The sequence below is a fragment of the Canis lupus genome, chromosome 23 (genome assembly GCF_048164855.1).
Source record: "Canis lupus baileyi chromosome 23, mCanLup2.hap1, whole genome shotgun sequence".
In the NCBI taxonomy this organism is placed as follows: Eukaryota; Metazoa; Chordata; class Mammalia; order Carnivora; family Canidae; genus Canis; species Canis lupus.
Genome location: NC_132860.1, coordinates 15,122,214 through 15,141,967, shown reverse-complemented (window position 1 = coordinate 15,141,967; position 19,754 = coordinate 15,122,214). Strand labels below are relative to the sequence as shown.

The 19,754-nt window shown below is 44.9% G+C and overlaps 1 protein-coding gene across 3 annotated transcripts in view; it reads left to right on the top strand.

Moving 5' to 3' along the window:
• The window catches only part of TEAD1 (TEA domain transcription factor 1), a 268,795-nt gene that overhangs the window by 3,361 nt on the left and 245,680 nt on the right, over positions 1-19,754 (top strand). The gene's annotated exons all lie outside the window — the stretch shown is intronic.

The window sequence follows — 19,754 nt, the reverse complement described above, 5'->3', positions numbered from 1 at the left end:
CATCTGTGGGATTACTTTTCTCTCTAATCTCATGTATTATTATGCGTTAATTGTGAGCATAATTATACTGCCTGCAAATGAAAATCGTAGTGTTTTATCACTCAAAAGGTTGGTGCAAATAACTGCGTTTGTGATCCAGTGTAAAGTGACCGTGTTCACATGCAGACAGTAGGTAGATAACACTTTCAAGCTTGTATTTTGGGCACGTTGTCTTGTTTCCAATAAAGAGATTGCGAAAGAATAAAAATGCTGCTGAGTGAAAGCTGTGCCTAGGGGTTGGATCCATTTAGTGATAAAACTTTTCAGGTCTGTTTTTTTCCCCCAAAGACTGAAGAATACTGTCCAGAGCGAGTGTCCGGCTTTCTCGGTCGCCCGGCAAGGAAATCAGAGTCCACCTTTCTGTTGACCAAGGCGCGCACTACGGCTTCCTCTTTAGAGTTCAGAGACTGGAACTGCCGCAAGCGCTGGTGTCCTACTTCTGAACTCGGCACAAAAAAAAAAAAAAAAAAAAGTATATTGTAAGCTGCTTGTCCTTTGACAAACTTGGGCTCTGCTGCTGGGCTACTGGACTGATTGATGGCTAGAATAATCTTTGATCGCTGCCCGGTGCTTTTTCTTACTTTATCTGTAGAAGCCACAGATTGCCCTGTGGTATTTCAATCAGATCCCAGATCATGTTTGAACAATATCAGTGATATATTTTACTCTTTCACATTCACAAAGGTGATACAATTAAGTAATCCAGGTCCAGGTCCGTGTTAAGCCCTTAATGTGTCAGGGTTGGGCTTTCTGACAAAGCCCAGTTTAGTCCCCCTCGTATTGTGATGACTGCATACTTCTGAGATCTGGGAAGTTTGGGCCTTCCCTCTTCTGGAATAGTTTGTGGAATGCCCGAATATTCGGATCTACATATCTGGAGTGTTTCTGTGCGTGTTTTTATTTTGTTTTGTTTTCAAAGCTGGGAGCTATTCAGAGTCCCCAGCCTGTAAAGAGTCTCGTCCTAAGCGTCCTTGACCCCATCCCATATTGGAACTCACAGTTGAAATTCAGCCATCTCTTCAGATAGGTTCAGCCTTCCTCATGGTGCCGAGTAAGAGAATTTTGAAATAAGTATTTTGGGCAGCCCGGGTGGCTCAGCGGTTTAGCGCCGCCTTCGTCCCAGGGCCTGATCCTGGAGACCTAGGATCGAGTCCCACGTCGGGCTCCCTGCATGGAGCCTGCTTCTCCCTCTGCCTCTCTCTCTCTGTGTCTCTCATGAATAAATAAATAAATAAAATCTTTAAAAAATATGTATTTTTATTTTAGTGAAAGCAAATAGGATGCCTTGAAGGGTGGGTTTTGAGGATGGTATTTCTTACAGGGTGGGTCCCTCTGAGCTCTTAAGTGCTGTCACTGGCTTTTTTGCATGGTTGGGAGGATTCTCAGAAAATAGTTTCCATAGTCTGGGAGTCCTAGCTGTGAAACCACTGGTCTCTCTCCTGATTGGAAGGGGGAGGGGGAATCTTAGAGGCTGTTCTCTTTCTACACGATTGTGGCAGGCCAAGGGAAGTCTCCATCCTGGCTGTACTCACCCCCCCCCCACGCCCCCACATTTACTATCCCCCATCAATATTTACTATCCTGATGTAATGCTTTCTGCTCTTTTTCACATTCGTTTTTAAGGCTCTGTCCTAGGATTTCATTAGCAGTGTTAGTTTGAGCAATAGGACCCAGCATCGGAAAATGGGTTTAAAAGAAAAAAAGCAGCTTATTAATGAACAAGTTAAGCACCCCCATCGTCTCCAGTGGGGAATTCTGGTTGCTTTTAGGCGTCTGACAGATTTAGATGTATGTGTACAGTGACTGAAACACTATTGACTCGGAATATACAACAATGACGAGTGCTGTTGTTTTTACTGATATATAAACTGAAAAACTGCTGCTAATGGTGGGAAATGTTAATTATGTGAGAACATATTGAACTTATATTCTCTGGCATGAACTTTTAAAAAAAATGCATGAACTGCGCCGCTTTTTTATAGGCACAGCTTTCTAATTATCATAATTCAGTTCAGCTCTGCTCTTGGATGGAGTTCAAGTGCAATCTCAATTTAACTTGAAAGGAGTTTTTTTTTTTTTTTTTAACTGAGAATGTTTAAGAAAATTTGAAAAGTTCATCCAAGAATGTTTTCTGCTTAGGTGTTGGTAATTGTGGGGGGGATGAAAATGAGTGCTTTTCTGTAATAATTAACTAGATCTGAATGTTAGATTGACTGTCCTTTTTTTTTTTTTTTTTTTTGCTTTGCACTGTAACCAAACCTGCATCTTGTACATTTTTGCACAACCGGATGCTATGTGTTGCTGAGGTCTCTTTGAAAACCAGTGTCTTTTACCTAATAGGTAGTAAACTATAAATAAATGAATATTTTATTACCGTTAATGATAAAATCTCTGTGAAGAGAGGAACCTCTTTAGAGGGTAGGGAGTAGAAAGCAATAAATGCAGAAATCTTACGAATTCATTCAGCGAGAACCACCATTAATCTTGGATACCAACCAAGCCTTTAGAAGGTGCTATCTGCATTTGTTTGTTCATCTTTACATCTTGACCTGATGGCATTCTATGACAGGAGGCATCTTTGACAGCGTTCATTCCACTGCCTGATGTCCTTTAAATTTTCTGCGACCTTAGAGCCTTTTCCAAGAAAGAAAGAAAAAAAAAAGTTAATGAAGCCCAGGCGCCAAATCCTCTGTGGAATCAATTTTAATTGGAAGAAAGAACAACTTCAGCTGGACCTTCCGACTTTCGTCCAGTTCTGACTTCTGCTGAAATGCAAAGGGAGCCCGCAGAAACCAAATGACTTCATTTGCTCTGGCACTTAAGAGCCGAATTCACTTCCACGGTGGTGAAATAAAAGGAGCCAAGTGTTTTAAATAGCCACTCCCCGAGGCCCGCCCGCCCCGAGTGTTTTGAGAAAAGCGCATTGTCTGCTTGCAGCTCTCGCTGGGAGCCCGCCTGGCTCGCCCTCCCCCACCAGGCAGCTCCGTTCCCGGGGCTGACATCTGGTTTGCTCTCTTCACCTGATGTATACCTGGGTGCACACTTGCGCGCACGCACACACACACACACACACGCATCGCGGGCGTGCGTGTGTCCTGTAGGTAACGCATATTTTTGATGTCGAATGTGTGCTGTGTTGCAGGCCCTCCTGGGATGGTGGGGGAGGCACGAGGCTAATAGCGCAGAATAAAATGTAAACACAGCAGCCGCCCCACATGCCGCTGCTGCTGGGTTTCTGTCCGACGGTGCTCTCCGGGTAGGCGTGCCTATTGTTGCGGCCGCAACAGGCGGCAGAAGTTGGGGCACCATATGGCGGATGTGGGCCTCAGATAAGCTGTCTGGTAATTTAGCTTATCAATAGCATTTTGATATGCTTCATTTTCAGATCACCCATCCCTGTGGCTGGGGATGTCCTGGGGGCTAACTGATTGCAGACCATTGAAACCATTGTGAGCGATGCTTCCTTTGGTGGAATCTCTTTCAGCCCCTTCCCCTGGCTGCCTTTTCATCTCAAAGCCTTTGGGAGACCGTGGTGGCTGGAGTCAGAAAGAGCCCCCCATCAGCTGAGGGATGGCAGCCCCGGCCAGAAATCTGGAACCCTCAGAAGACCTTAGCAAGTGTTTTCATTGAGAGCAAAACGGAAGACAAGCTACCTAATAGCATTTTCTTAAAAAAAAAAAAAAAAAAAGATTTTATTTATTTATTCATGAGAGGCGGAGACATAGGCAGAGGGAGAAGCAGGCTCCTCGCAGGGAGCCTGATGCGGGTCTCGATCCCAGGACCCTGGGATCACAACCTGAGCCAAAGGCAAGATGCTCAACCACTGAGCCAGCCGGGTGCCCCTCCAATAGCATTTTTCATAGAGGCAGAGCTGAGAAATTCCCGTAATTCAAAATCTGCCTTTGTTTTAAACACTGGAGAGATAAGATAAGGCCGATATTGTTCTTTCTTAGCTTGGTAAAAGGTTTTCTCATTTTGTTGCGTTTTCAGAATACCTCCCTAATTTCCTTTCACCTTTGAGTTCTACCTTAATCATAAAATATAAAATTGATGGGTGACCTACATAACTGGGAACCAGGAGAAGAGTCATCTGTGATTTGGAGGCAGAAAGAGGCTTCCTTGATGACTAAGAATTGTTAAAGAGGGCCATGCTTCTAGAACACTTCTACACTGTCTTTCCTGAAGGAAAACTATTCTTCCAGTGGGGAACTGCCAGAGGGACTCTTGGCCTGAGTTGCTGGAGCTGACTCAGGGTTTCTGCACACAGTAGGTGGCTCTGTGGAAGCTTGGTGATGTGCATCAGCATGTGCTTATCAGCCGAGTGAGTCTCATTCATCAAATATGTGTCCCCACTATGCACCAGGCACCTGGGGGAAACCACAGTGAGACCCTCCTGCCCTTTTCCAGCCCACCCTCCCTGGATGTTCTTGCTCACCTTTCCAGGGCTCTCTCATCTTTTCCCACATTTTGACTTCTGGGTTTGTGATTCACGGTACACAGATCCTTTTGTGTGGCTAATTCAGGATGATTCTGACTCAGATCCAGGTGAGAGCTCCTTCCACTCCGGCCCCTGTGCCTCTGCTGCACCAGTGTTCCCACCTGAGCGCGTGCACGGTGACCTCCACAGATCTTTCAACAGCCCAGCCCGGACATTACCCCTGGAGATTTAGGGGGGCTGGGCTGGGTACAAAGTTTCTGTGGTTTTAAGAGGTCCGTGGTGGTGTCCACCTCTGGTTGGGAACCTTCGCTTTAGATATTCTAATTCTTCTGATCCAGTCAGTTTAAATTTGGCCATCCCTCCTCCCCACTCCGAATGGACTTTCTCTCCACCTGTATTTGTGAACAAATACTGAATCTTTATGGAATTCACTAAGATGTAGTTGGTTTTAAAAATACAGCTGTACAGGATCCCTGGGTGGCGTAGCGGTTTGGTGCCTGCCTTTGGCCCAGGGCGTGATCCTAGAGACCCGGGATCGAATCCCATGTCGGGCTCCCGGTGCATGGGGCCTGCTTCTCCCTCTGCCTGTGTCTCTGCCTCTCTCTCTCTGTGTGACTATCATAAATAAATTAAAAAAAAAAAAATACAGCTGTACAAAAAGATAAGGTTGCATCTTTCTATGCAGGAAAAACAATAAAACGAACAAAACCATCTTCCCCGTGTTTGGCAATCATCTGTTACCCCTTGGGAGTGTAGCAGTTGATTCCAGATGTGATTATAGAGGTGAGGTGTGTGTCAGGCTTGCTGGCAAGGGTTTGAAGGGGCTAATTCTTGTCTGGCTGCTTGCAGAGGCAGTTTTACTTTCTGGTAGTGAGGCTGCTCGGAGAGCTCCTCAAGTGGTATCCCTTGACGTAGCAGAGCCTGACGTCATTCAAGAGATGAGCCTACTGCTGCTACACCAGGCCTGGCTTTTCATTCTTCTCACTTCCTTCCACCTTGGGCACATTGAAATCCAGATGCTCCCCGTTCTGTGTAAGATTGCTACTTGCCCCTGCATGTTTAAACATTTACAGGTGCTCCTGGGTGCCGGGGATTTGGCGATCCGCAAAGGTGGTCAAAGAACAGTGGTAAGTCAACACCCCTGCGAAGTTTGTAGTTTGGCAAGGGAAACAGGCCTGTAGAGAGATCATCACGATCCAGTGGGGAAGCTGTATATCTCGTACTGCCTGCGTTCCACTGTGCAGCTTTTCTTATATTTGAAGTTGGGATGTGCCCTGCAGTCTCGGCTGGCCGGGCAGTGGCCGTGCTCAGCAGTGTGGTTGCATACACTCATGCAAGCCTGAGGGACAGGTGCAGGAGAGGGAGAGAACCCAGGAGCCCACGCTAGGGCATTCCTAAGGACGGTCTCGATGTTGCCAGTGCTCTTGGTATGAGGGTGATACTGTGTGGAAAAGCACAGACGTTGATCTCTAAGAAGTTGTCTTAGGTGTATCTTACCTGGTTTATTTTGCTTATTTATCTCTTTCTGTGCATGATCGCTGTATGATAAAAAAAGTTTCAGTCTGTATGAAATTCGATTTCTGAGTGATAAGTCAGCATTCTGGCATGGCTGGTTTCACAGCAATATTTCTTAGAAATAAAATCATTTTGCATTTTGCAACTATTGGTGTGTTAGAGCTGATGAAAAGTTGAAGAATGGTGTTTGCATCGCTCTCCAAAAGGATCTGAGTGATTTTCTATTATTGAGAGAGGTGGTTTTGAGGGAGTAGTTTGGGAAGGGGCTTTTTCTTTTTTTTAACCATGTGTAGTTTTTAGGAGCATAAATTTCCTTATGTAACATCAGAATAAAGGGAAAGTAACACAGTTGTCTAAGTGCTCTTGTGCTCTTGATAATATCCAAACAGCTGTATTGCTCAGTGGTAGAGACTGAGGAAACCTTTGCAGAGAAAGTGATGTTGAGGGCAGCCCGGTTGGCTCAGGGGTTAAGCACCTGCCTTTGGTCCAGGGTATGACCCTGGAGACCCTGGATTGAGTCTCTCATGTCGGGCTCCCTGCATGAAGCCTGCTTCTCCCTCTGCCTGTGTCTCTGCCTCTCTCTCTCTGTCTTATGAATAAATAAATAAAATCTTAAAAAAAAAAAAAACCTTTAAAAAAAAAAAAGAAGGTGATGTTGAGGGGCCCCTTGGTGGCGTGTCAGTTAAGTGTCTGCCTTCAGCTCAGGTCATGATCCCGGGTTCCTGGGATTGAGCCCTGATTCAGCTCCCTGCTCTGGGGAGCCTGCTTTCTCCCTCTGCCTGCAACGCCCGCTCCCCCCCCCCCCCCCCCCCGCCCCATGCTCTCTCCTTCTCTGTTAAATATATAAATACAAAATCTTAAAAAAGGTGATATTGGAGTTGGGTCTTGAAGGGAAAGAGTTTATTTTTTGCCAGATGCCATTTTGGGAGTAGTGTGGAACTAAGTCCTTTTTTTTTTTTTTTTTAAGGATTTTGTTATTTATACGTGAGATACACAGAGGAAGAGACATAGGCATATGACATAGGGAAAAGCAGGTTTCCTGCCGGGAGCCTGATGTGGAACTCATCGGAGGACCCCAGGATCATGACCTGAGCCAAAGGCAGATGCTCAACCACTGAACCACCCAGGTGTCCCTGGAACTAAGTCCTTAAAAAAAAAAATGACCCCCTCCCCCCCGAAATACTCTCTAGAGTAGTGACCTCAGCCTTCAAATACTGATAGAAAAGGTTTATTGCCCATGAGCTCCTACAGATCTGAACCTATAGATCTGAAACTTGGCTCTGAGCAATTAATTGAAAGAAGTGGAGGGAACTGGTTGACAAGGGGAGTGGAGTTAGGAAACTTCCTGACTCTGGTTTGGAAAAAAGTAGTATAATAATGTAGTTTTAAAAATTCAGATCCAGAGTAGGACACTCCTTAGTTGGACTTGGCTCAGCCACTTACTGGTTTTGCGGCCTTGGACAAATTGCTCTCTGAGCTCTGGTGTCCTCATCTCTGAATTTCAATATAACACCTCTTGTAGGCCTGACACATAATACATGCTTAGTAAATACCAATTTCAGATGTTATCTTGAATGCCAGGTCTTCATAGATTTCCTACCAGGTCAGCCTGGACAGTGACTCTTGAGGAACACCCAAGGCCGAGGCAGAGTTAATTAGAAGAGCTGGACTTCAGGTTGCAGGCAAATGGATTCAAATGCATGAGTGGCTGAGGTATCCCGTGAAGTCTGAGACCATTTATTGCTTTGAACCATCCTTCCTCTATTAATAAATGATGGAGGAAACCCATCAGTAAATATATAATATGTGAGGTTGTTTTTTGCCAAGTGGTACTATGAATTAAATGGAAATGCTTCCAAGGGTGGGTAGCATGGTGTACCTTTGTCCACCCGAAAGAAGGCTACTTCTTAGACTCTTCCTTGGAAGCTGCACTCCTAACTCGGGGATTGGGTTCTTATTTTTTTTTTCTTTAAAGATTTTATTTATGAGAGACACACACATAGAGGCAGAGACCTAGGCAGAGGGAGAAGCAGGCTCCATGCAGGGAGCCTGATGTGGAACTCCTCCCAGGACCCAAGGATCACACCCTGAGCTGAAGGCAGATGCTCAACCACTGAACCACCCAGGTGCCCCTGGGGATTGGGTTCTGAAAGTTCTCTTAGATGATTGCATGGAACTCTTCTTCTCATAGATTGTGCTTGGGGCCCTGGACCTGCTGGGGAGACCATTAAGGAATTGTCCCTGGAACCTTGAGGGATCAAGCTTCAGGTATGACAAAATTAGAGGCAGAGAGGTACCTCTCCCCTACTTTTGCTGCCCCTATTGTGCTTAAATTTTTTTTTTTTTTTTTTTTAAAGTAGGCTCTGTACCCACTGCAGGGCATGAACTCACAACCTTGAGGTCAACTTGAGCTGAGATCAAGAGGCAGATGCTTAACTGAGCCATCCAGGTGCCTCTGCACTTTTTTTTTTTTTTTAACTTTCTTTAGTATTTTATTTTTAGAGTAGGCCCCACATTCAACGTAGAGCTTGAACTCAGAACCCTGAGATCAAGAGTACATTCTATACCTACTGAGCCAGCGACACGCTCCCTTCCCATCCCAGTGGACTTTTTAATACCTGTTTGGGACCAGGCAGCTTTTCTGCTTTTGGTTTCCACATCTGGAAAATGGAACTGTTGCTACCTACTTTGAAGGGTTGTGGGAAAGCTAGGTAAGAGCTACCTCAAAAGGCTAGACCTGCCGTTGTGATTGCTGCTGGAACCCAGACCATCCTATTCATCTCAGTGCTCCAAGCTCTGAAATGAAATCTTTGCCCCCTGTATTAGACGACGACTTCTTCTTCTTCTTCTTCTTCTTCTTCTTCTTCTTCTTCTTCTTCTTCTTCTTCTTCTTCTTCTTCTTTCTTTCTTTCTTTCTTTCTTTCTTTCTTTCTTTCTTTCTTTCTTTCTTCTTCTTCTTCTTCTTCTTCTTCTTCTTCTTTTTTTTTTTTTTTTTAAGATTTATTTATTTAATCATGAGAACAGAGAGAGAGAGAGGCAGAGACACACACAGGCAGAGGGAGGAGCAGGCTCCATGCAGGGAGCCTGACGTGGGACTCGATCCCTGGTCTCCAGAATCACGCCCTGGGTTGAAGGTGACGCTAAACCACTGAGGCACCCGGGTTGCCCTAGACTCCTTTCTGTGGTCCTTTAATATACTCAAATACTGATTCACACTTGTGTGAATGGCAGTCCATCCATTGTTGTTGCCAGTGTATTTGTGTATTACAGAGGATGCTTGTTAATCCAAGGTGAGTGTCTCTTTGGGTTAGTACCCAGGTATACCCTGGATAGATGAGCTGGATCTCTTCTGGAAGCTGGTGGGTTGTAAGCTGTGTTTTCAGAGTCTTCTGTCCTAAGCTGGTCAGCTATACTTCAGGGTGTGTCAGTGTCCCCATACTTTTTGACATGAGCCACTCCCAATGACTAGTCTGAGCCAGGCAGGTGTGAGCCTGGGCTGGGGACCACCTGCACTTTATGGACCTCTCCTGTTGTCTCTTAACCAGGGTATATGGAACTCAGAGTGACTGGTTTCCCAGCCTTCAAATTAAGAATTAAAATTAAGGATTGTTGGGGCGCCTGGGTGGCTCAGCAGTTGAGCGTCTACCTTCAGCCCAGGGTGTGGGACCTGGGATCGAGTCCCATGCCCATAGAGCCTGCTTCTTTCTCTCTCTCTCTGTGTCTCTGCCTCTCTCTGTGTGTGTCTCTGGCTCTCTCTCTCCCTCTGTCTCTCATGAATAAATAAATAAAATCTTAAAAAAAAATTAAAGATTGTTAAGAGATGAATGGACTTAGGGGGAAGGATAGAGGCTTTTGGAGACAGGCAGGCTGACCGTTGAGGAGAGGAGGGAGGCACATTTAAAGACAATTCACAGGTCGTGAATCTACTAAAAGCCACTGAATTATAGAATTTTCAAGGGTAGATTTTATGGTATGTGACATATGTCATGGAATCAATACAGCACTGAATCTGGTTAGCACGCTGTACTCACCATGGCACCCTCCTGCCCCCCATGAAATGTGTGCATTTGTTTTGCTGGTCAGATGATTAAGGTTGATACTCAGAGTGACGTCCTAAAATAAGTTTATGTTTCTGCTTGTTTCCTGGTTTTAGTGAGGGGCCTATAGGTGTCCATTGAAAATATCTAAGGTGGAAGATGCTTTTACTTGAGGAAGAGTAATTTCAATAATGCAGAACGACTTGCTCCTTATGATAAATGTTGATTGCGTTAACTGCCCGAGCGCCTTACACTGAAGCAATCCAAGACCTCGATAGATATCAACAAGGAAAAACTGGGAGTTCGGGAGATAGACCTGGAAGGCACTTGTAGGCACAAGTCCAGTGCATCGTCAAATCTGATTTTTTTTTTTTTTTTTAAGATTTTATTCATTCATGAGAGACACAGAGAGGCAGAGACACAGGCAGAGGGAGAAGCTGGCTCCCTGTGGGAAACGACCCTGGGACCCTGGGACCCCAGGACCCCAGGATCACACCCTGAGCCAAAGGCAGGCATCCAACCACTGAGCCACCCAGGCGTCCCCGAATCTGATTTGTAAGTTGACTTAAGATGAGGAAGAAAAGAACCCAGAACCAGGTTAATTTATACCCCAAAGTTCAAGTTCTGCTCTGCCCGGTTTTTCCTTAACTGCAATTTGGTCTTGTTCCTGTGTCCTCCCAGTTACCCTCTGTCTTCCTCCTAATAACTGTTTATGACAGTTTTTATTCACTGGTATTTTGTAAAGGGTTGTCCTCTTCCGTTCCTCATGGCTATGTAACAACTTGCCTGATACAGTCCTGCTCCTTATCTCTGAGCCTCTGAGCAGTAGTTCATAGCACCCTCTTGTTACCCTCAAATGCCCCAGTTTGTATGAAAAACTACAGTCATTCTACTATTAGGAAACTATTGAGGAAACTGGACGACCTCCTTTAATTTAGCAGAATAGAGAGAAAATCTTTGGGTAGGAGGTCTTTGCAGCCAGGGATTGAGGTCCTGACAGTATTATTCTGGAAGGCATGTCGCCGGCTGTTTCTGAGACCAGAGCTTTTATAGAGCTTTTCCTATAAACCTGTGCTAGTTTTAACCAAATTGCTTCAAACCCTCTGCTGTTCTGTAGATCAATTCATAATGTATTTTTTTTTAAATGTGTCCATTCATAGGAATGATTCAGCATTGGTTCATTTCCTTTTTAGACTAGCAAAGTTTAATTGAGAAGTTTTTCCCAGTGGAATGCTGAAAGGTTTGTATTGTGTGAAATCCGGGGATTTCAGATTATATTTTAGGACTTGTGGTCTCCGTGCTCTTGACATCCCTAGGTTTCAGGCTTGCTTGTCTTTGCTCTTTGGGAGACTGCGGGATCATGTCCTATGATGTACCTAAATATATAAGGCAGGGAAAGTAGAATGGGATTTAAGAAATTTTAGTACTTCGGCTAATACCAAAAGTAATTGTAACAACACCGCTCAGTTCCAGGTGGTTGTTTTGACACCATTGTTTGTTTAGTTATTTTATCATGTGCTTGAGGCAGTAACTTGGGCAGGTGTTCAGTCTCCTGTGGTGTCTTTCAGGTCTGGCCTTTGCTGTGGAGCTCCGAGATCTGTTTCCTTATTGGGGCTGTTCATAGGGAGAAGGCATTTTTCAGGGTCCTCTACAGGTTGGGGTCTCGGTCCCTCTACTTCCAGCCGTGTGGAAGGGAAGGCTTGGTTGGACAGTCCCTGCAATTGGGCTGTGCCCTTGACCAGGCAAGTCACCTGAGAATCTTTGGTTCCCTCTGGAAAGGGATACTGGGCCACCTTGGCCCCCCAGCCCGCTTTGGAGGTGAGCTTTTAGATTAAGAAAGAGCTAGAATGTGAGAGCCTAGGCAGAAAGGTCCTGGAGGACCATGTCTGTATCTGGGTCATTCTATCCACAGCCCCACAGTCCCCTCCCAAAGGCAGGGTTTGTGGAGGAGGGGCGGCACTGCTGAGTCCCCTCTATTAACTTGTGGTTGCTCCAATTCCCAGGCCACTTGGGAGGATTTGGGAAGTAAGGAAGACTGGCCAGGTTCTGTCCTGAGCCGGTTCTTCAGCATCACCTCATTTAAACCTAAGAGCTCCATTTGCAGTTGAAGGAAGGGAAACTCAGAGAGGTTTAGCACCCTGCCCAAGGTCACACAGCAGTTTAGCACCCTGCCCAAGGTCACACAGCCAGTGTAAGGGGGAACAAGGGCAGTGTGTGAAGCCAGTTCCTGGATCTGGCTTTTAGCCACAGCTGCCAGGCTAAAAAGATGGCATATTAAGTCACTTGTCAGGTTTTATTATTCTGGCATTTGTACCAAAACCCTAAAAGTACACAATAACTTTATTTTGTGTTCTTGGTGGCCTATTTTACTCTGTCTTCAAAACAAACATGTGGCTAAGGTCCTAAAAAATTGAGTGAGACCCGGTCAAGCTTTTCATCGGGGTATTGTCTAACCCTTCATTTTGTCTTGAGGACGGCAAGAGTCACCTGCCCTTTGTTTTCAGTCCTCAAAAGACTGTGGGGACCAGTACCCCTCACCTCTCAGACTGGGTATACTGGCCATTGAAAATGAGAGGGTAAGGCTCCTGGGGGCTGAATTGATCCAGACTCCTTTATGTATGTGTGGAGGTGAGGCTGGTGTGGTTTGGAAGCCTGGGTTGATGATCCATATTGGTGTGTGTGTGTGTGTGTGTGTGTGTGTGTGTGTGTGTGTGTGTAGGCTGATGCTGTTTGAAACCCTGGGACTGGACCTGCCAGTTTCTCTGGTTTTTCTCTGGAATGTGCTCTGTTGGCAGACTGTCAGAATAAATTAGCTACCCCCACCCCAACCACCTGAAGACCTAGATATGGAAATGACCTCATGCTGGGGGTAGGATTTAGGCAGATGACCTTGACTTCACTGCTTGATAAGTGGAGGTGCTTGGGAGTCTGGGAAGATGGGATGAATTCCTCCTTCCCTTCCCTGCCCAGGTGACCGCCCAGGTGATGGGGTGGAAAATATGCCTTAGGCTGTGCTGTGGGGTGGGCACTGGCAGGGGCTGAGAGGAGAAAGGTTCATGGACTTGCTCAGAGCCCTTAATAATCAGGCCTTTGAAAAATATAGTAGGATCTTCAAAATGGGATTGCTAATGGGGTTGCTTTGACATCTTGACTGGTTTTTAGTGAGAGAGTAGGCAGGTTGATACTCTTCCTGTTCACTGGTCCTGGTGACTCTGGTGCAAAAGGGCAAGTTGGGGCTACTGATGGTCAGTTTCTGGAACTTGTGCTCTTGTCTTTCCCTCCTTCCCAGGCCACTGGTTTGCTCCCTTTTCAGAGTCTTCATATTTTTTTTTCCCTATGCCTTTTGGGTACTTCTGCCTTTGGCCATCTTGGTCTTGCCATAACTTTGTATAGTTTTCTCTAGTGTTTGGTGTGTTTAGCAAAGTAGCCTAAAAGAATGGCTTTGACGTCAGACCCTGCTTCCAGCTCCAATCCTGCTTTTACTGGGGATGGGATCGCCAGTAAATTATTCCATTTCCTAATCTGAAAAATGAAGAAAATGCTAATGTGATAAAAGAGGATAAAATATGGTGAATGGCCCGCAGTGAGCTTTGCCAGGGTCTCCCCGAACTGGTTCTGTAGTAGTCCCCTACTTCCTCCACCTCCAGCCCCTGCTCCATGTTTCTGAGGGTTTTGTCCCTGCCAGAAAGTCCCCCCCACATCCCATCCGACCGGAGCTCATTTATTTGCTTTTCCATCTTCCTCTCTGTTGGGTTTAGTTTTAAGCTTTTTCCCAGCTTCCACTCTTGCTGGATTTCCTGCTCTTTTGTTTTTCTCTCTTCAGACAATTTCCCTTTTGCTTTCACATTTTTACACACAAGACACGCATATACACACATGCGTGCGGCCTAGACTTTCCCCCCTTTATCCTCTGCTCTTATCACTTGGAGATCTAAGAGAGGGACTGTGCAGTTGCCAGAGTTTCACCAAAAATGGTCGTCAGAAAAGCACCACTTCTCAATTCTGCTGTCTTTTTTTATACTGGAGACCATTGAATCTTTTGGTTTATGAAATTATCAGCACTCTCAAGAGTTGTTACTCTTCTGAAAAGACGTAACTCGTTCTCATTCTCATTTTTATGAACTTGTAGAATTACTCACTTTTCTTCCACTTACCTCTCTGACCTTGGGCAACCTCTTTAATCTTTTTGAATCTCCGTTTCCTTACCTATAAAATGGACATAGAAGTGCCTTCCTCTTGGATTATAGCAAGGGTTAGTACAGTGCCTGGTGGAGGAGATAGGGTCCCATATATTATCATCACTGGCTGATCACCATGTCTGGGTGATCACTGTCACCCAATAGCTGAGAATTAGAATGCCAAGGACCTTTCCCTGTAGCATCTTTCTCTGTGTGTGTGTGTGTGTGGGGGGGGAGGGTGACAAGAAAAGTATCTTTTTATATTTTATTTCAGATCATCGGGATCCCTGGGTGGCGCAGAGGTTTGGCGCCTGCCTTTGGCCCAGGGCGCGATCCTGGAGACCCGGGATCGAATCCCACGTCGGGCTCCCGGTGCATGGAGCCTGCTTCTCCCTCTGCCTATGTCTCTGCCTCTCTCTCTCTCTCTCTCTCTCTCTCTCTCTCTGTGGCTATCATAAAAAAAAAAAAAATATTTCAGATCATCAATATTTTTATAATGGAAAAATTCAGTACGGTAGAGGGCAATGGACCTCCCGTGTCCCATCATCACTTAGCAACAGTCATCAGCTCATGGCCATTCTTGTTTCTTCTAAACCCCTGGCTCCTCTCCCACTGGATTTTTGTTCTGAAGCAATCCCAGATGTCATACATTTCATCTGTAAGGCTTCCAGTAAGTGCTTAAAAACTATGACTCTTTTAAAAAAAAATACTAACTGTAATATCACCATAACATTTTAATAATAATTCCCTGACATAAAATATCTATCTATAAAAGTCACCATTCAGATTTCCTTGATTGTTTCATCAGTGTTTTCCCACAGTTGGATTTGTTTAAATCCAGGTCCAGACAAGATCCACAGGTTATATTTGGTTACTGTGTTTCTTAAAACTCCTTATAGATATCTCTCTTCCCACCTTTAGTTTCCCCTTGCAATTCAAGCCTCACTGTGTCTCTTGAGTTCACCTTATTCTGGACTTTGCAGCCACATTCTCAGGGTGCCATGCATCATGTTCCACTATCCTCTGTAATTCCCATAAATGGGGATTTAGATTTACAAGCTCAATCTGGTTCAGTTTTAATGTTTTTGTTTGTGGGTTTTTTTTTTTTTTTAAGAATATTTCCTAACTAGTATTTCCACAAGAGGCACGTAATCATAATGTGCAGTTGTCTCTTTGTTTTATTAACAGCCATTGGTTTATGGTCTCTGCTTGTATCTGTTAGTTCTTATGGACTTTGTAAACTGGTAATATCCCAGTCCTCTTGTTTTTTCTTCATTTATTAGCTAGAATACTCTTATAGGGAGAAATGTTCTCTTACCTGTTAATTGGTTAACCTGGTGTATAGTCTGCACAGGAAAGATTTCTGGTCTTGTTTTTTGTTTATCATTATGCAATCATAGATTTTAAATGATTGGATGCTTTTGAATACATTATAGTTTCTCTTATTGATATTCAATTTGAACCATCTTTGGCCACTAGGAGTTGCTGTTTTTTGGTGGGCTCCTTTGTCCTTTGGATGTGACCCTGATATTTTTGATAGCTTCCTGGTATCCATTCTCTTCTTGTGTGTTCTTGACTTAGAATGAACCATTTCTGCTGGGTTTTTGGTTCCTTTTAATGGAAAATGGTATTTCAAGGCTATGGTGTGAGCACTTAGGGTCTCTGCTTCTTCTCCCCCTCCCCCTTTTTCAAAAATGGATCCCACCTTCCAGGTCAGCTTGTTGATCCATGATAAACCCTTTCCTTGCACACTAGTCTCATGTTGGCTCCTTTGGTGCTCGGTTGCCATTTCCATGCCCTTGCTTGTCCACCTGTCCTTTTTTCCCCTAAGAAAAAAGGCCAAACCAAGGAATTCCCCAGGGACAGTTCATGGTTTGGCACTCATCGCAAAGGCCAAAGCTCACATTAATTTAGGCTTTACAGAAGGCTTCAGTCAATGCCATTGGTCATGTGCACCCAAGAGTTTGTTCTGCTCCTTATTTAAATAACCAGAAGGTGAGAAATTCCTTATCTTATTACCTCTCTGAGCCATTCAGACTGCAAGCTATATTTTGATGAGATTGTTGGGGTCATTTACACACATCTGTTTGAATAAATATTCCTTGAATGACGTTTTGTACCTTCCCCTCTTGAAGTGTTTAAAATAGAATATATTTAATCTCTCAGTTGTTTAAAGAATTTATCATGAATATATTATTTTTATAGGCAAAAAAAAAAACACAAAAAAACACCAAAACAAAACCCTAAAGCTTGTGGTTTTGGGCAGATTTATGCAGTGGAGTCCTTAGAACATAGCAAGTGTTGTGCTCTTGTGGCAACACCATAGTAAGCCTCTAAGCCTAAAATGAGTGCTTTTTTTCTTTAACCAGTCTGCCGTTAAGAGTTATTTTTAGTAATTCCTATCTTTGTTTCTTGGAAATTGTTTTGATATCCGTGTTGGTGCATTGCAGAATATGCACTTAGGGGAAAAAGTAAAAATTAAAAGAAAGTTAAAAGCTCACTTTAAGGAGAAGCGATGGTACAGTGCTCTCCTCAGAGGGTCCATTCAGCCGTGGAGTTTAGGCGTCAGTAATACTTTTTTTGTTTTGTTGATGAAACAAAGCCATGTGCGATCAGTCCAGCCAACACAGCCTCACAGCAGAATGAGTGAATAGTCCTGAAATTATCATCATTCATGACATCCCTGAGAAATTAACCAGCGTCCTGCCTCTGAAATTTTGGATACACACTTAGAAACTGCTGCCGTCCCTGCATTTTATTTTCATTGTTTTTTTTTTTTTTTTTTTTTTTTTAAGGCAGTGAGCTTCATTTAATGGTTCCTCTGTACCAAAGCAGAGGACAGCATTGTAGGGGCTTGCTCCCTCCCCTTTCCTCCGTGGGCACAGAGAGAGGGCAAGGAGCCCTGTCATTCCCAGGCAGGCAGGCCTCTGTGCCCGGAGGTAAACTCCGCTTCACAAAGGGAATTTTCATTGTGGTCCTGTGGCTCTCTGACATAGTGGAGGCTTCAGGAGGCCAGTGGTAAAAGCTACCAAAGAAAAAGCTGGACCGGAGCCACTGACGTCATGTCAGTAAATCTGTTGGAGGAGCCCCGCCGAGCAGCGCCTGCCAGCCAGCCCCTGCACTTTGGCCTTGCCTGGTCAACTGTTCTCACTGTTTCCTCCGCCCCCCACCCCCCAACCGGCCTACAGTGTTGTTTTCCTTTTCCCCTCTGTGCGCTGCTGGGCTGGTGTTGAAACCTGTAAACCCTTTGAAAGCCATCCCTGAAACTGGTCCTGTGTTTGATGCCGTCCACTGTGGGAGGGAAGGGGAAACCCTACTGATGGGCAGGGGAGGATTGAAAACTTATCCCTATAATGGGACTTCTGGATGATGAACGAATCCGTGGGGACCTGTGGGAAGCAGCCAGAGGCACGAGCTCCCGACTCTGTACTTTTAGAGAGCTTTGCTCTTCAGTCCTGGGCGTGTGTGTGTGTGTGTGTGTGTGTCCGTATGTCTGTCCCCATTCGTCCGCTCATGCATGCATGTGTGTGGTGGGGTGAAGAGAACAATGTTCAGAGGCAGAGGACGGTGTGGAAGTCCTGAATTGCAGTGTTCTGTAGAGGGTGATTTAAGAGAATGAGTTCCACTAGGAGTCCTTTATTGCCCATTACTCATTGGTCAGCTAACCCTCAACCCTCCGGTGGTTTGCAACTCTTTAACAGTTAAATCCAGAGCTACATGCTTCTTCACATCTCGGGTATTTAGAGTCACAACCCCAGATGCGCCTGAATTAAAATATTGCTGTGCTAAATCTATTTTTACATCTAGGGGAATGACATCTAAAAATAAGCCTTATCCCACCTGTTATCCACTTTTGGGAAGTTTGCTGTCAAGTCACAGCCCACAGACCAGGCTTTTGATCACGGCTTCAGATGGGATGTCCGCACACCACTTTTCCTGCCGTTGGCGTCACTTTTTATTTCATTAAACCATCGCCCTCCTCGCTATTTTGCTGTGAATACTCATTTGCAAATAAGAGTGAAGCATAGGTTCAGGTTGGTTTTGAAGTTCCTGAGTCTTGGGGTCAGAAACATATTAAAAGCAGTATCTTATCCATGAATCATTAGATGAGTCAGTTCCTGAAACCACTACGAGCCTCATAGTTCTTGGCTACAAGCAAAAGCAGGAAATCCAGGCTTCAATAACTTCCTTTCCCGGTCCTGGCTGTAGTCGCATTGGTGGTTAGGTTCTGCTGCCTGCCTTTGTAAGCGGTAGGAAGATGTATGTCTGGGGAACAAAAGCACTCGAGTCAATTTACTGAAACTGTTTATAATTTGTGGTCTCGATCTGAATGCGAGGCTGCCCTGGCATATACCCTGCTCTGCTGTGCAGCCCCGCACGCTGGGCCAGGGAAGGGGGCCGGCTGGGTCCCCTGAAATGCCCCAACGAACGCGAGGCGAATGTTCCAAGGAGCTTTAATGTTCCAGTGAATCTTCAAACTTGTGGGCATGGAAGCAGACATTAGGCAGAAAGCTCTGGAGTCCATATGTACAGCTGAAGTATCAACTTCTTTTGTTCTCTCCTTTTGGAGAGAGGGAGGGTGAAGGGAGGGAGGAGAGAGAAAGAAAGAGAGAAAGAAAGAAAGGAGAGAACACACCCATGCCAGCCCGCCCGAGCCCTGGCTTGTCTCTTGCTTTTCCTTGCAATTTACTTCCTTGCGAACAGGGTCTTTTTTTTTTTTTCATTCTTTTTTTTTTTTTTTCCCCTTCTTCCATTTAATTCCTTTTGCAGTGTTGCAGGCCAGTCTCACTCTTACTCAGACTTCAAAATCAACCAGGTTTTGTTAAGTACTTGAAAAAAGTATTCACATGAAGTGTGTATCCCCCGGTGCAATGGGTGCAGTGGACCCACAGCAGCTTCAGCTTCTCCTCTTATGAGCAGCTTCCCCTTGTCTGTGTCCCCGAGACGGAGCAGACGTGTAGGTTGGTGTCTCTACCCGTGGGGCTGGTGCTCGCCACGGCTTCATGCTTTGCTTGTGAATTTATGGACTTTTTCGATCTTGAAAAAAATTAAAATTGAGTGTGATGCGTTTTCATTTATCAACTCCTCTGTTCTTTTCCAACGCTAATTGGTGTTAGCCAGCAGTGAGAGGATGGCACTGAACTTGGACTCTTTTTTTTTTTTTGTCCCACGGGGTCTATGTGTAGTCACTGGAAGTTCTGCTAGAAGTCTAAAAATAGAGCGGGTGGGCAAACTCTGTGAAAGAGATAAGGAAAAAAGAAGAAGGAAAAGTGAAGTGATGAGCGGAAAAGTGAAGTGATGAGCGGTCATATACTGATGCTGTCTTTTACCTCGAGCTTGTTTCCAATTCATGGCCTGCAATGACTCAGAAAGGTCAGATTCTGTTTCAGCCTTTAAAAAGGATGAAATAAAAGCAAATGCAAAAGTTTGCCGGCCTTTTTAATGAAGCTTGGCTGATTCAGAGCACAGCCAGGCTGGTGAGTGCCACTTGGTCCTTCCTTGTCATTTGTATTTTGTGTTTGGGTAATTCCCTGTTCAACTTCAGGC